The sequence below is a fragment of the Euprymna scolopes genome, chromosome 21, assembly GCF_053919585.1.
Source record: "Euprymna scolopes isolate OS-2025 chromosome 21, ASM5391958v1, whole genome shotgun sequence".
NCBI classification, from domain to species: domain Eukaryota; kingdom Metazoa; phylum Mollusca; class Cephalopoda; order Sepiida; family Sepiolidae; genus Euprymna; species Euprymna scolopes.
In genome coordinates, this window is record NC_136502.1 from 74,674,003 (window position 1) to 74,691,637 (window position 17,635).

General features: G+C 35.5%; 1 protein-coding gene and 1 pseudogene across 4 annotated transcripts in view; one reads left to right on the top strand and one right to left on the bottom strand.

Annotated features, from left to right (window-relative positions):
* LOC145242513 (protocadherin gamma-A4-like) overlaps positions 1 to 17,635 on the top strand; it is a 590,587-nt gene that overhangs the window by 321,420 nt on the left and 251,532 nt on the right. The gene's annotated exons all lie outside the window — the stretch shown is intronic.
* Positions 6,410 to 6,543, bottom strand: LOC145243250 (U2 spliceosomal RNA; annotated as a pseudogene).

The window sequence follows — 17,635 nt, forward strand, 5'->3', positions numbered from 1 at the left end:
GTATTCAGACGTATGGAAATATATCTAGCATAATCTATCTATTATATCTATAAAAGTGAGAATGTGTGTGTGAGAGAGAGAGAAAGAGAGAGAGAGAGAACAATTCTCAACCTATATATTCAACTAATTTTTTATCTACAGATTTGAAAATGTGTATATTGGGTATTCAGACATATGTAAATATATCTGGCATAATCTATGTATTATATCTATAAAAGTGTGAATGTGAGTGATGGAAAGAGCAAAAAATTCTCAACCTATATAACCTATAAAAGTGAGAATATGTGTGAGAGAGAGAGAGAGAGAGAACAATTCTCAACCTATATATTCCACACATTTTTGGGCACAGATTTGGAAATTTGTATATAGGGTAGACAGACATATTGTAAATAACAACTTTTTTCACAAAACCAACACCGTCTTTCTTTTTTTTCTCTCTCTTTCTCTCTCTCTCTCTCTCTCACCCACTTACTCTTCCCTCTCTCTCACCCTCTTTCTCTTGACGTCACACCACTGTTAAACTGTGGGGGGGGAAGAGGCAGCTTCAAACCAACAAAAACAGTGAACACATTCCCAGGCATTATCTCCTATAGATGCACATTTTATTAGAACCGCTTGCGTCCTCTTTCCTAACTCTCTCTCTATCACCAGATTTCTCTCTCTCTCTAACTCTCTTCTCTCTCTCTCTCTCTCTCTCTCTCTCTAGACCTCTTTCTCTTCTCTTTCTCTCTCTCACCCTCTTTATCTACTCTCTCTCTCACCCTCTTTTCCTTCTTATCAAGGCCAATAAGCGACTCGAGGATGAGAGTTCAAACGTGCACAGTAGTGCTCTTCTGCCTCTCTCTCACACTCTTTATCTTCTCTCTCTCTCTCTACCCCTGTTTCTCTTCTCTCTATATTAGCACTTATCAAGGCCAATAGGCAAATCGAGGATCAACTCGACTCACCATATTTCTCTCTCTCTCTCACTCTCTTCTCTCTCTCTCTCTCTCTCTCGACCTCTTTCTCTTCTCTTTCTCTCTCTCACCCTCTTTATCTAATCTCTCTCTCTCACCCTCTTTCCCTTCTATCTATATTAGCACTTATCAAGGCCAATAGGCAACTTGAGATTGAGAGTTCAAACGTGCACAGTAGTGAAATTTGGGAAAGACGATGGAACAACTTTCTCTTCTGCCTCTCTCTCACACTATTTATCTTCTCTCTCTCGCTCGCTCTCTCTCTCTCTCACCCTGTTTCTCTTCTCTCTATATTAGCACTTATCAAGGCCAATAGGCAAATCGAGGATAGACTCGACGATGAGAGTTCAAACGTGCACAGTATTACAATTTGGAAAAGAGGATGGAACAACTTTCTCTTCTGCCTCTCTCTAACACTCTTTATCTTCTCTCTCTCTCTCTCACCCTGTTTCTCTTCTCTCTATATTAGCACTTATCAAGGCCAATAGGCAACTCGAGGATCAACTCGACTCACCATATTTCTCTCTCTCTCTCACTCTCTTCTCTCTCTCTCTCTCTAGACCTCTTTCTCTTCTCTTTCTCTCTCTCACCCTCTTTATCTACTCTCTCTCTCTCACCCTCTTTCCCTTCTATCTATATTAGCACTTATCAAGGCCAATAGGCAACTCGAGATTGAGAGTTCAAACGTGCACAGTAGTGAAATTTGGGAAAGAGGATGGAACAACTTTCTCTTCTGCCTCTCTCTCACACTATTTATCTTCTCTCTCTCTCTCTCTCTCGCTCTCTCTCTCTCACCCTGTTTCTCTTCTCTCATTATTAGCACTTATCAAGGCCAATAGGCAAATCGAGGATAGACTCGACGATGAGAGTTACAACGTGCACAGTATTACAATTTGGAAAAGAGGATGGAACAACTTTTTCTTCTGCCTCTCTCTAACACTCTTTATCTTCTCTCTCTCTCTGAACCTGTTTCTCTTCTCTCTATATTAGCACTTATCAAGGCAAATAGGCAACTCGAGGATCAACTCGACTCACCATATTTCTCTCTCTCTCACTCTCTTCTCTCTCTCTCTCTCTCTCTCTCTCTAGACCTCTTTCTCTTCTCTGTCTCTCTCTCAGCCTCTTTATCTACTCTATCTCTCTCACCCTCCTTCCGTTCTATCTATATTAGCACTTATCAAGGCCAAAAGGCAACGAGGATGAGCGTTCAAACGTGCACAGTAGTGAAATTTGGGAAAGAGGATGGAACAACTTTCTCTTCTGTCTCTCTCTCACACTATTTATCTTCTCTCTCTCTCGCTCTCTCTCTCTCCCCCTGTTTCTCTTCTCTCTATATTAGCACTTATCAAGGCCAATAGGCAAATCGAGGATAGACTCGACGATAAGAGTTCAAACGTGCACAGTATTACAATTTGGAAAAGAGGATGGAACAACTTCCTCTTCTGCCTCTCTCTAACACTCTTTATCTTCTCTCTCTCTCTCTCTCTCACTGTTTCTCTTCTCTCTACATTAGCACTTATCAAGGCAAATAGGTAACTCGAGGATCAACTCGACTCACCATATTTCTCTCTCTCACTCTCTTCTCTTTCTCTCTCTCTCTCTCTAGACCTCTTTCTCTTCTCTTTCTCTCTCTCACCCTCTTTATCTACTCTCTCTTTCACCCTCTTTCCCTTTTATCTATATTAGCACTTATCAAGGCCAATAGGCAACTCGAGATTGAGAGTTCAAACGTGCACAGTAGTGAAATTTGGGAAAGAGGATGGAACAACTTTCTCTTCTGCCTCTCTCTCACACTATTTATCTTCTCTCTCTCTCGCTCTCTCTCTCAATCTCTCTCACCCTGTTTCTCTTCTCTCTATATTAGCACTTATCAAGGCCAATAGGCAAATTGAGGATAGACTCGACAATGAGAGTTCAAACGTGCACAGTATTACAATTTGGAAAAGAGGATGGAACAACTTTCTCTTCTGCCTCTCTCTAACACTCTTTATCTTCTCTCTCTCTCTCACCCTGTTTCTCTTCTCTCTACATTAGCACTTATCAAGGTAAATAGGCAACTCGAGGATCAACTCGACTCACCATATTTTTCTCTCTCTCTCTCACTCTCTTCTCTCTCTCTCTCTCTAGACCTCTTTCTCTTCTCTTTCTCTCTCTCACCCTCTTTATCTACTCTCTCTCTCACCCTCTTTCCCTTCTATCTATATTAGCACTTATCAAGGCCAATAGGCAACTTGAGATTGAGAGTTCAAACGTGCACAGTAGTGAAATTTGGGAAAGAGGATGGAACAACTTTCTCTTCTGCCTCTCTCTCACACTATTTATCTTCTCTCTCTCTCTCTCGCTCTCTCTCTCTCTCTCACCCTGTTTCTCTTCTCTCTATATTAGCACTTATCAAGGCCAATAGGCAAATCGAGGATAGACTCGACGATGAGAGTTCAAACGTGCACAGTATTACAATTTGGAAAAGAGGATGGAACAACTTTCTCTTCTGCCTCTCTCTAACACTCTTTATCTTCTCTCTCTCTCACCCTGTTTCTCTTCTCTCTATATTAGCACTTATCAAGGCAAATAGGCAACTCGAGGATCAACTCGACTCACCATATTTCTCTCTCTCTCTCACACTCTTCTCTCTCTCTCTCTCTAGACCTCTTTCTCTTCTCTTTCTCTCTCTCACCCTCTTTATCTACTCTCTCTCTGTCACCCTCTTTCCCTTCTCTCTGTATTAGCACTTATCAAGGCCAAAAGGCAACGAGGATGAGCGTTCAAACGTGCACAGTAGTGAAATTTGGGAAAGAGGATGGAACAACTTTCTCTTCTGCCTCACTCTCACGAAAGAGGATGGAACAACTTTCTCTTCTGCCTCTCTCTCTCACATTCTTTATCTTCTCTCTCTCTCTCTACCCCTGTTTCTCTTCTCTCATTATTAGCACTTATCAAGGCTAATAGGCAACTCGAGGATAAACTCGACGATTAGAGTTCAAACGTGAACAGTATTCAAATTTGGGAAAGAGGATGGAACAACTTTCTCTTCTGCCTCTCTCTTAAACTCTTTATCTTCTCTCTCTCTCTTACCCTGTTTCTCTTTTCTCTATATTAGAACTTATCAAGGCCAATAGGAAACTCGAGGATCAACTCGACCATGAGAGTTCAAACGTGCACAGTATTCAAATTTGGGAAAGAGGATGGAACAACTTTCTCTACTGCCTCTCTCTCACACTCTTTATCTTCTCTCTCTCTCACCCTGTTTCTCTTCTCTCTATATTAGCACTTATCAAGGCCAATAGGCAACTCGAGGATCAACTCGACCATGAGAGTTAAAACGTGCACAGTATTCAACTTTGGGAAAGAGGATGGAACAACTTTCTCTTCGGCCTCTCTCTCACACTATTTATCTTCTCTCTCTCTCTCGCTCTCTCTCTCTCTATCACCCTGTTTCTCTTCTCTCTATATTAGCACTTATCAAGGCCAATAGGCAAATCGAGGATAGACTCGACGATGAGAGTTCAAACGTGCACAGTATTACAATTTGGAAAAGAGGATGGAACAACTTTCTCTTCTGCCTCTCTCTCACACTCTTTATCTTCTCTCTCTCACCCTGTTTCTCTTCTCTCTATATTAGCACTTATAAAGGCAAATAGGCAACTCGAGGATCAACTCGACTCACCATATTTCTCTCTCTCACTCTCTTCTCTCTCTCTCTCTCTCTCTCTCTCTCTCTAGACCTCTTTCTCTTCTCTTTCTCTCTCTCACCCTCTTTATCTACTCTCTCTCTCACCCTCTTTCCCTTCTATCTATATTAGCACTTATCAAGGCCAAAAGGCAACGAGAATGAGCGTTCAAACGTGCACAGTAGTGAAATTTCGGAAAGAGGATGGAACAACTTTCTCTTCTGCCTCTCTCTCACGAAAGAGGATGGAACAACTTTCTCTTCTGCCTCTCTCTCACACTCTTTATCTTCTCGCTCTCTCACCCTGTTTCTCTTCTCTCTTTATTAGCACTTATCAAGGCCAATAGGCAACTCGAGGATCAACTCGACGATGAGAGTTCAAACGTGCACAGTATTCAAATTTGGGAAAGAGGATGGACCAACTTTCTCTTCTGCCTCTCTCTCAGACTCTTTATCTTCTCTCTCTCTATCCCTGTTTCTCTTCTCTCTATATTAGCACTTATCAAGGCCAATAGGCAACTCGAGGATCAACTCGACGATGAGAGTTCAAACGTGAACAGTAGTAAAATTTGGGAAAGAGGATGGAACAACTTTCTCTTCTGCCTCTCTCTCACACTCTTTATCTTCTCTCTCTCTCTCTCTCTCACCCTGAAAGATTCCTCTCCCCTAAGAATAAAACATATGCTCAATATCTGCTTTTGTTTTTACATTGTTATTACGGTCCCGGGCAACGCCGGGTAGCCCTGCTATCTTCTATATATATAAAAGGCAAAAATCGGTGTGTATGTATGTATGTATGTATGTATGTTTGTTTGTAACGCTAAAACTTTTGAAAGACGGAACCAGAGTTGACAAATTTGGTATCATATTGCACCTTGATCACCCGGATGACAAATATCGAAATTTCACGTCAAACGGACCAGTAGAAAGGGGTCAACTGATCGTTTTTCTCCTAGGGGGGCCCCCCAAAAAACCTGTCATTTTAACGTTATTCAATACGTGTCACGTGACGTGACGTCAGCTCAAACTTTTGACAGACACAACCAAAGTTGACAAATTATGTATCATATTGAACCTTGATCACCCGCATGACAAATATCGAAATTCCACACCAAACGGACCATTAAAAGGGGGTGAACTGATCATTTCTCTCCTAGGGGGGCCCCCCAAAAAACCTGTCATTTTAATGTTAATATTACATAATCCAAAAACGCTTAGTCATGTCACGTGACGTGACGTCAACATCCAGTAATGGCGAACAAATGTAAACAAACACTTTGTTTTACCGATACTTTTGTAATTTCTCTTCTGCTTTGTTCTAGAGATTATTAAACTCCATGACAATGTCTCCAACGTATTTAACTGGTTAAAAATAGTATTTATACAAGAGTTTTAACGAAAAATATCAGGAAAAAATGTACAGGAATAAAAAAAAATTCAGCTTTCAAAATATTCGTCGATAAAAAAACCGATCTTTATATTTACGCTAGCCATTTTGTATATTACCACGTGACCTGCTATCTCTTAAACTGGAGGGGGGGGGGATCCACTTGAATCCAACAAAACCAGTAATTTTTTTTTTCTATTATATATACATCATTTTCTATAAAATTAAGTGTAGACTTTATAATTATAACAAAAAATGTTATTCATACTAAAAAAAAAAAACGCTTAGTCATGTCACGTGACGTGACATCAACATCCACTAATGGCGAACAATTGTACCTATTTACTATGCCTCCCCACGGGACAGAGTTAGACACCAGGGTCGTTTTTTAACGTGGAGAAAAGGTACAAAAATAAAAATTGTCTCAGTCGTGGAGGATTTCTCCTCCACCGAAAGAGAACAAGAAATAGAAGTGCAGCATCTGAAGAACAGATACTACACTTTGATCTTGACCAAAAGGCCAAGAATGCGAACAATTGTAAATAACAACTTTTTTCACAAAACCAACACCGTCTTTCTTTTTTTTCTCTCTCTCACCCACTTACTCTTCCCTCTCTCTCACCCTCTTTCTCTTGACGTCACACCACTGTTAAACTGTGGGGGGGGGGAACACATTCCCAGGCATTATCTCCTATAGATGCACATTTTATTAGAAATTCAGCTTTCAAAATATTAGACGATAATAAAAATATAAAACCAACACCCTCTTTCTCTTTTCTCTCTCTCTCACCAACTTACTCTTCTCTCTCTCTCACCCTCTTTCTCTTGACCTCCTACTACTGTTAAACTGTGTGTGTGTGGGGGGGGGGAAGAGGCAGCTTGAAAACCAACAAAAACAGTGCACAGTTTCCCAAGCATTTGGGGTGGGAAGGGGGGGAAGAAGCCGAGCGCACAGTTTCGTGTGAGAGAGAGAGAACAAATCTCAACCTATATACTCAACAAATTTTTTATCTACAGATTTGAAAGTTTGTATATAGGGTATTCAGACATATGGAAATATATCTAGCATAATCTATCTATTATATCTATAAAAGTGAAAATGTGTGTGTGTGAGAGGTAGCCAGAGAGAGAGAGAGAGAGAGAGAGAGAGAGAGAGAGAGAGAGACAACAATTCTCAACCTATATATTCAATACATTTTTTATCTACAGATTTGAAAATTTGTATATAGGGTATTCAGACATATGGAAATATATCTAGCATAATCTATCTATTATATCTATAAAAGTGAAAATGTGTGTGTGTGTGTGTGTGTGTGCGTAAGAGAGAGAGAGAACAATTCTCAACCTATATACTCAACGTATTTTTATCTACGGATTTTAAACTTTGTATATAGGGTATTCAGACATATAGAAATATATCTAGCATAATCTATACATTATATCTATAAAAGTGAGAATGTGAGTGTGTGAGAGAGAGAGAACAATTCTCAACCTATATATTCAACAAATTTTTTACCTACAGATTTGAAAATTTGTATATTGGGTATTCAGACATATGGAAATATATCTAGCATAATCGATCTATTATATCTATAAAAGTCAGAATGTTTGCGTGTGGTTGTGTGTGTAAGGTTGCGAGAGAGAGAGAGAGAACAATTCTCAACCTATCTATTCAATAAATTTGTTATCTACAGATTTGACCATTTGTATATAGGGTATTCAGACATATGGAAATATATCCAGCATAATCTATCTATTATATCCATAAAAGTGAGAATGTGTGCGTGAGAGAGAGAGAGAGAGAGAGTAAGTACAATTCTCACCCTATATATTCAACAAATTTTTTATCTACCGATTAGAAAATTTGTATATAGGGTATTCAGACATATGGAAATATATCTAGCATAATCTATCTATTATATCTAGAAAAGTGAGAATGTGTGTGAAAGAGAGAGAGAGAAGAGAGAGAGAGAGAACAATTCTCAACCTATATATTCAACTAATTTTTATGTACAGATCTGAAAATTTGTATACAGGGTATTCAGACATATGGAAATATATCTAGCATAATCTATTATATCTATAAAAGGTAGAATGTGTGTGTGTGTGTGTGTGAGTGAGTGAGTGAGTGAGTGAGTGAGAGAGAGAGAGAGAGAACAATTCTCAACCTATATACTCAACAAATTTTGTATCTACAGATTTGATAATTTGTATATAGGGTATTCAGACATAAGGAAATATATCTAGCATAATCTATCTATTATATCTATAAAAGTGAGAATGTGTGTGAAAGAGAGAGAGAGAGAACAATTCTCAACCTATATATTCAACAAATTCTATCTTTACAGATTTTGTATATAGGGTATTCAGACATATGGAAATATATATAGCATAATCTATTATATCTATAAAAGTGAGAATGTGTGTGTGAGAGAGAGAGAAAGAACAATTCTCAACCTATATACTCAACAAATTTTTTATCTACAGATTTAAAAATTTGTATATAGGGTATTCAGACATATAGAAATATATCTAGCATAACCTATCTATTATATCTATAAAATGACCATGTGTGTGTGTGTGAGAGAGAGAGAGAGAGTCAGAGAGAGAGAGAGAACAATTTTCAGCTTGTGTGTGTGTGAGAAAGAGAGAGAGAGAAAGAGAGGAAGGAAAATTCTCACCCTATATATTCAACAAATTTTTTATCTACATATTAGAAAATTTGGATATAGGGTATTCAGACGTATGGAAATATATCTAGCATAATCTATCTATTATATCTATAAAAGTGAGAATGTGTGTGTGAGAGAGAGAGAAAGAGAGAGAGAGAGAACAATTCTCAACCTATATATTCAACTAATTTTTTATCTACAGATTTGAAAATGTGTATATTGGGTATTCAGACATATGTAAATATATCTGGCATAATCTATGTATTATATCTATAAAAGTGTGAATGTGAGTGATGGAAAGAGCAAAAAATTCTCAACCTATATAGCCTATAAAAGTGAGAATATGTGTGAGAGAGAGAGAGAGAGAGAACAATTCTCAACCTATATATTCCACACATTTTTGGGCACAGATTTGGAAATTTGTATATAGGGTAGGCAGACATATAGAAATATATCTAGCATAATCTATCTATTATATCTATAAAAGTGAGAACTTGTGTGTGTGTGTGTGTGTGTGAGAGAGAGAGAGAACAATTCTTAACCTACATACTCAACAAATTTTTTACCTACAGTTTAGAAAATTTGTATATAGGGTATTCAGACATATGGAAATATATCTAGCATAATCTATCTATTATAACTACAAAAGTTAGAATGTGTGTGTGAGAGAGAGAGAGAGAACAATTCTAAACCTATATATTCAACAAATTTTTTATCTACAGATTTGAAACTTTGTATATAGGGTATTCAGACATATGGAAATATATCTAGCATAATCTATCTATTTTATCTATAAAAGTGAGAATGCGTGTGTGTGAGATAGCGAGAGAGAGAGAGAGAAAAAGAGAGAGATAAAAATTCTCAACCTATACATTCAACAAATTTTTTATCCACAGATTTGAACATTTGTATATAGGGTGTTCAGACATATAGAAATATATCTAGCATAATCTATCTATTATATGTATAAAAGTGAGAATGTGTGTGTGTGTGAGAGAGAGGACAATTGTCAACCTATGTATACAACAAATTTTTTATCTACAGATTTCAAAATTTGTATATTGGGCATTCAGACATATTTCAATATATCTGGCATAATTTGTCTATTATATCTATAAAAGTGAGAATGTGTGTGATAGAGAGAGAGAGAACAATTCTCAACCTATATACTCAACAAATTTTTTATCTACAGATTTGAAAATTTGTATATAGGGTATTCAGACATATGGAAATATATCTAGCATAATCTATTATATCTATAAAAGTGAGAATGTGTGTGTGTGTGTGTGAGAGAGAGAGAGAGAGAGAGAGAACAATTCTCAACCCATATACTCAACAAATTCTTTATCTACAGATTTTAAAATTTGTATATAGAGTATTCATACAAATAGAAATATATCTAGGATAATCTTTCTATTATATCTATAAAAGTGAGAATGTGTGTGTGTGTGAGCGAGAGAGAGAGAGAGAGAGAGAACAGTTCTCAACCTATACATTCAACAAATTTTTATATATAGGGTATTCAGAAATATCGAAATATATCTAGCATAATCTATTATATCTTTAAAAGTTAGAATGTGTGTGTGAGAGATAGAGAGAACAATTCTCAACCTATGCACTCTACAAATTTTTTATCTACAAATTAGAAAATTTGTATATAGGGTATTCACACATATGGAAATATATCTAGCATAATCTATCTATTATATCTATAAAAGTTAGAATGTGTGTGTGAGGTAGCCAGAGAGAGAGAGAGAGAGAGTAAGAACAATTTTCAACCTATATATTCAACAAATATTTGATCTACAGATTAGAAAATTTGTATATAGGGTATTCAGACATATGGAAATATATCTAGCATAATCTATCTATTATATCTCTAAAATTGAGAATGTGTGTGTGAGAGAGAGAGAGAACAATTTTCAACCTATATACTCAACAAATTTTTTTATCTACAGATTTGAAAATTTGTATATAGGGTATTCAGACATATGGAAATATATCTAGAGTAATCTATCTATTATATCTATAAAAGTGAGAATGCGTGTGTGTGTGAGAGAGAGCGACACAGAACAATTCTCAACCTATATATTCAACAAATTTTTTATGTACAGATCTGAAATATCACATTTGTATAGAAGTAGAAATCTTGATACCTACTCTGATACCTAATAAAAGAAAGGACACTCTTTAGGGCGGATTTTGATTATAACAAGTCACTAATTAGAAATTATAATAAACATTCTAATAATTTAAGAATTTTACCAAAATAAAATTGCATGGTAATCACCCAATTTCTGCCACAAAATTTTGATTGGCAGAACTCATAAACATAAAATATATATTTTCTAATTTCATCTTTTTTTTTTCTTTTTACATAATCTGGTTTGATGTTTTCCCAAATATTCAAATCACTATATTTTGCTGCTTAATATCAAATACAGCAACTGAGTTATTTTTATGCATCAAACAATTACATTTTCTCATTCATCCAAACTAATCACTGAACATCAATTTCATATTTTCTTCACTAAAATATTACTGTGCTTGATGTCATCAAGTGGAGCGGATCATTTTTTTTTCATTTGTTCACACATTTTTCCAATTTATATATATTTTAAAGATTCTTAGCCTATGTCATTGCATACCAATCTGTTTATTAAAAGTTAAGGTTCACTGTAAACACATATGTTACACCAAAATAAAAACGCTTCAGATAATGTCTTGATATTCAATTCAGTTTCTCACATGACATCTTATGAAGTTAGTAGAAATGTTACAGACTTTTGAATCTCAAACACTTTCAATACTGTGCACTGATATTTTCTTTTTTGCAATATAAGCACATTCATGATTTTTTTTACAAACGTTAAAAACTTTCACATTGTGTAGCAATATACTGAAACAATTATAAAAATATTTGTTTTTATTTTGAATGATGCAGGGCATCTGAAGAGAGATTTTTCTAACAAAATGAAAGTATAATTTTTAGCAATAGGTATCTAGGTAAAGGCCACTACATATGTTATAAGTTCCAAATTTCCACAACCTGGCAAATACTGGTACATGCTAGCAAATTTAGATTTGCAATTACAAAATATGATTCTAATTTTTTCCTTTGCTCTTTATTCTAACACTACACTAAGTTTACTGTGTTATTTCGCTACAGTTGATATTGTGTAGAACAATAAGAAAATCATAGTGAACAATGCATTCAACAAATTTTCACACACATTTCTAGATACCTATATCTAATAAGTTCAAAAGAAAGGACACACTTAGGGAGGTATTTTGGTGGTCAAGTCACTAAAAAGAGATTAGCTGGTTTCCCGGCATAGCCCAGGATATAATAAAGATTGACTGAAATACATGTTCTAGCTGGTTTCTAGGCGTTGCCAGGGATGTAATATAGACACATTATGTTGTATATTACCTGTTCTCTTCTCCCTAAGGTAAAACAATTTCATATACATGCTGTAAATTACCAATGCTAGGGATAAAACATGAACAATATCAGTCCTAGGGTAGATAAAACAAATAATACATAGAGATGAAAGATTCCTCTCCCCTAAGAATCAAACATATGTTCAATATCTGCTTTTGTTTTTTCATTGTTTATACGGTCCCGAGCAACGCCGGGTAGCCCTGCTAGTCTATAAATATAAAAGCGAAAATGTATGTATGTATGTATGTATGTATGTATGTATGTGTGTTCGCTTTTTCTGTGTGTCTACAAAAGGCTTCTTTCAGAGAAGTGGTCGCTCGGTTCACAACTTTTTAAAACTTTTTATATCACATATAAATGGTAATATCTCAGTTAACAACGAAGCTCGCCTGTCTATTTAATTTGCTCGATTTCGGGAAGATAGATATTCAATATTTGTCGCTCACCGCATGTGGGTTAGTCTTTTTCCTATAACATCTTGGGGGTGGGGAAAAAAAGCGTTCAGCAGTAAATGAATACTATTCCGCAGTCAAACTTGACCTCATTAACTCATTAAAACGGGCACCTGTTAAATCCAACTAATTAAATAAATTCAAACGTGTTTCCGTTAGCATCTCGGGGTCGAGCAATGGTTAACATCGCACCTTTTTTTTCACACTTTAATTTACAACTTTGCCTCAAGGGTTCGGTTTCGATCCTCATACTTACTTTTTTACCCCCCCCCCAAACACCCGGGCAACGCCGGGTACCCCTCGCTAGTCTATATATATATATAAGCGAAAATGTATGTATGTATGTATGTTTGCGTGTTTGCTAAAAACTTTTGACCGACGCAACAAAAATTCACAAACTTGGTATCATATTAAAGCCCCACCCTCTGGACGACAAATATCGAAAAATTAGCCCAAAAAGACCATCAGAAGTGCGTCAACTGATCGATTTTCTGCAGGGGGGGCAAAAAATGACATTTTAATGTTAAACATTACATATTTTTAATCGATTTATAACTGCCCCCCAAAATACGGGCGCCAACTCTTCTACATAAAGTATACACGGGGCCGTTTATTTTGGGTCAACTTGTATTTAAAACCCACTGAGTCATGTCACGTGATCTTGACGTCAGCAAGCTCTAATGGCAGTCTGAATTTAAAAAACATTGTTGTTATCGGTAAAAAAAATTTAACCCTCACACAAGCTAAACTGTGAACTTCTACGCTATGACAACGTTACCAAAGTTATTATCACGTTAAAAATGGTTAGATACGATAGTTAAACAAAAAATAACAAGCCAAAAATGTGAAGTAAAAAAATACGCTTACAAAAAATATTAACGATTGAAGTTTTTACAAAAATAAAAACAGCCAGACGCCATTTTCTTTTTTAGTAACACTCTTTAGAGTAAGGAAGACGAAGTGAGAGAGAGAGAGAGAGAGAGAGAGACACACACACACATATACACAAACGCAAACAGAGAGAGAGAGAGAGAGAAAGAGAGAGAGAGAGAGAGTGATAGAGAGGGAGAGATAGAGAGAGATGTCTAGACAGGAAACGAAATACGTAATTTAATAAACGCTAATGTGAAGTAAAACAAAAAAAAAATAAAATACTGCTACGTCATCTCGTAACGCTCCCGCGATGACCTCATTTAGTGGCTATCTGTCAATCAAACCTCTTTCACTCGCTTTATAAGCCTTATTTTAACACTATGATTAATTCCTCTTACTCTTGGCCTACACGGTTAAGTGGTTGGAGTTTCACCTCCGCGTCAAGGCTCCAGGGTTCAATCCAGCCTCACAACCAAAACTATTTTTTTTCTTTTACATCTTTAGACACCCTGCCTACCACCATCAGGAAGATTACCCATAGCAGCATCACTGAACAGCATCAGGTGTAGTTCCTCATCTTTTACTTCGCTTATTCTTTAGTTTACTTCCCCCCTATACACACAGCGTTTTTTTTTCGCTGTTTTTTTGGGGGGTGGGGTTTGGTTTTTCCGATTTTTTTAACATCATTTCAGGGTTATTACTTATCCCCCCATACACACACCTACAAACACGGGCAACGCCGGGTACCCCCCCCGTTAGTCTATATATATAAAAGCGAAAATGTATGTATGTATATGTGTATGTTTGTGTGTCTGCTAAAAACTTTCGACAGACACAACAAAAATTCACAAACTCGGTATCATATTGAATCTCCATCCTCCGCTAAAATATATTGAAAAATTGGCCAAAAACGTTAATTTTTTCACCTCGAAATCGACAATTTTCGACAGGGGTATCAACAAAAACGGCCCTCTCGACCGGTTCTACGCATGCGTCAGATGACGTCATGACGTGATTTACTTTAAATAGTTGAAAAACTGAACAAATTTCATGTACGTCGCGTTAGGTCAGTTGATTAGCGCGTTGGTTCATTATCTAAACGTTTTGTGTTCGAATCGTGGGAGATGTCTTTTTTTCGATTTTTTAAATTTAAATATTGAACCAGTGTTATTTAAGCCATTTTTCATGTAACGTTCGTTTTTCTGTCTTTTTTTTTACTTCACTTATCCACCCCCGACCACACACCTAAAAACATCCGGGTACCCACCGATTTTTTAAATTTTAATATCGAAACAGGCTTATTTAAGCTATTTTTCACGTGTCCGTTTTTCTGTTTTCATCGTTCGTTTGCCTTACGTTAGTTTTTTTTTTTTTCCCCGCTTAAGTGTTAACGTTGTTTTCTTTTTTTACTTCGCTTATAACAAATAAACCTGATCATTTTGGTTCTTACTTAAATAAATTCAAACATCTTTCACTAACTCATACTGACTGGCCGATTTTATTTTAAAACTTCATCTCAGGGCTTCGGGTTCGATCCTAACCCCCCCCCGGGTTCTTTTTTATTTAACGCCACACACGCCTACAAATACCCTGGCAACGCCGGGTACCCCAGCTAGTACTACTAAAAGACTAAGACTAGTAACATTACGTCTGTGAAAGAGGTCGCGGAGAAGAAGAAAGGATAAGGCCAATCAAATTACAGATCCGTTTCTATACTTTATTGAAAACCTTCAAATGGGAGAGAGATTCGCCAGTCCAAATATGACATTTAAATAAAAATGGAATTTAAATGCCATAAAATTTAGATACACACACAAACACATAAACACACACACATATAATAATAATAATAATATATATATATATATATATATATATATATATATATATATATATATAGTAAGTTATAAACTATATATGGCGATTAAGCTACACTGAATAAGCCTGAAGAGTCCTAAAATGGATGAAACGCGGAATATTCAGTGTAGCTTAATCACCATATATATTTTATAACTTACTAACTAGCTCTACCTACGTAATGAGCATTTTTGAAGTAAATACTTAAAGTTTACGCATAAATCTATACTTTCGTATATTAATTTTATGTGAATAAATTAGGGTATTAGACCTGGAGTCTAAAGAGCTGAGTTTATTTTAATGTATTAGTAAATATATTAATACTATAAAAGAAAACAGTGCTCATTTTACTGTAGATATATAATATAATAAGCTGAATAGGTATAGATATCCTCGAACTATTTTAATATTGAGTAAAACGATTCAATGTACAAAAATGCTCCAACTTATGTTATGTAGCACTATACACATTTATATGCAATTGAAGGAAATAAACAACACTGATGTGTGGAGATTAAAATTAGATTTATTTTACACGTGCTCACGACAACGTTACATTATCAAGAAAACAAAGATGGCGGTCTTTCTAAAAATGAGATCTCGTGCAAATCACGTTATATGTGTTCAAAGGGAGGTAATCCGTTTTGGCTTCATCAAGAGTAAGGGAGGTAACTCTTACTAGATTTAACAAAACGTAGGTTTTATTTTTTATTTTTAAAATTTTTTATTTGATTTAATCATTAATTGTGCCTCCCTGAAGCACTCTTCTCAGGAGCAAAGATGATGCGCTAGGTGTATCAGAATCGGCCATTAAAAATGCCGTATATGAACTTGAATAAATCAACTTACTATCTTTCGAAGCTTATAACTAATTGAACAATGTAATTCAAACCGTATTTTTTTCAATTAAAGGAGTAAAGACCAAATTAAAAAAAATAACAATTTTAATAGCAAATTATGCAATATTTGTTTTTTTTAATCGGTTTTCTTTAAAAAGGATTTAAAGAAAATCAACGAAATTTTACTTACTTCGATTATAAAAAATATATATAAATTCCAAAAAATCACTTACCTATAAAAAATTCTATTCAATATGTACTTCCATTGTTCATTGTTAAGAATTTATCTATATTTATACTTATATTCCATGTCCTTTTTAAATAAAATACTTTTTTAAACAAGGATTCAAAAAAATAAAAATAAAACGCGAACTCATTTTTTGACTGTTCAAATAAAGGGAGACAAATCTCTGATTTTTTTTTTCGCGATTATCTTACAGTGACTTATAAACATCATAATTAATATCTCTTTTTTTTTAGTATTTTGGGGCCTCCGTAGTAAAAAAAAAAAGCACACATTCACTGATAAGTTTTTGCTGTTAAACAAAAACCCAATCGACGATTTTTTTTTTAAATTTTCTTAATGAAATACACGAGTTTTTGATTATTATATTTTATTTCTACTTTATCGAGTGAATTTTTTTTTTAAATATCTAAAAAACGAAAACATTGAATGAAATAGAAAAAATTGTCGTTAGCATCCGGTATTTACTTGATGATATAAACATAATAGGAGCTTTCATTTTTAAAAAAAATCAACGTGTTCATTTTAAAAAAAGGTTTTACACTTTAGACTTTGCAGGTAAATTTCCACAAAACACTTCTTTTTTTTTTGTTTTAAATTAGAATATTTTATTTATTGATCTTTTATCTTCACATAGTGATGCACCCTTCTTTGTTAAACAGTCTGCTAATTGCGTTTTATCTTTATACCATCCGGATTCCTTTATTTGTTCATTAGCTATCTGTTCCTTGATTCCACTGATTTCAATTCTAAGTCGTTTCTTTTTAACTGATTTAGATGATTTTACAGCCTCAAAGAGAGATTTGCAGTCTGTGATATATGTTATAGGTAGCTTATGTGGATTGGGCTTACCTGTGGCGAGTTCTGTAAACAGTGTAGAAATGAAGATTGCCATGTCAATTGCTTCAGACATTGAGATAGTTTCCGCAGCTAGAGTGCTGTGCACAATGCGTCGGATCTACTTTAAACTCCACCAAATCGGAGAGAATTTATCAGATTCATCTACATTATATAGCAACCCTGCCTACCACCATCAGGAAGATTACCCATAGCAGCATCACTGAACAGCATCAGGTGTAGTTCCTCATCTTTTCCAAGGGGTTGAAATTTTAGTGATAGTGTGGATGATTTAGCTCTGGCAATAACTTTGTTTACTTGTAGTAGATCATGCACGGTGCCATTTTTAATGCTTGCTGCTAATACACAGGTATCGAATAGCAAGTCTGGTCAACTGGTGTGCTAA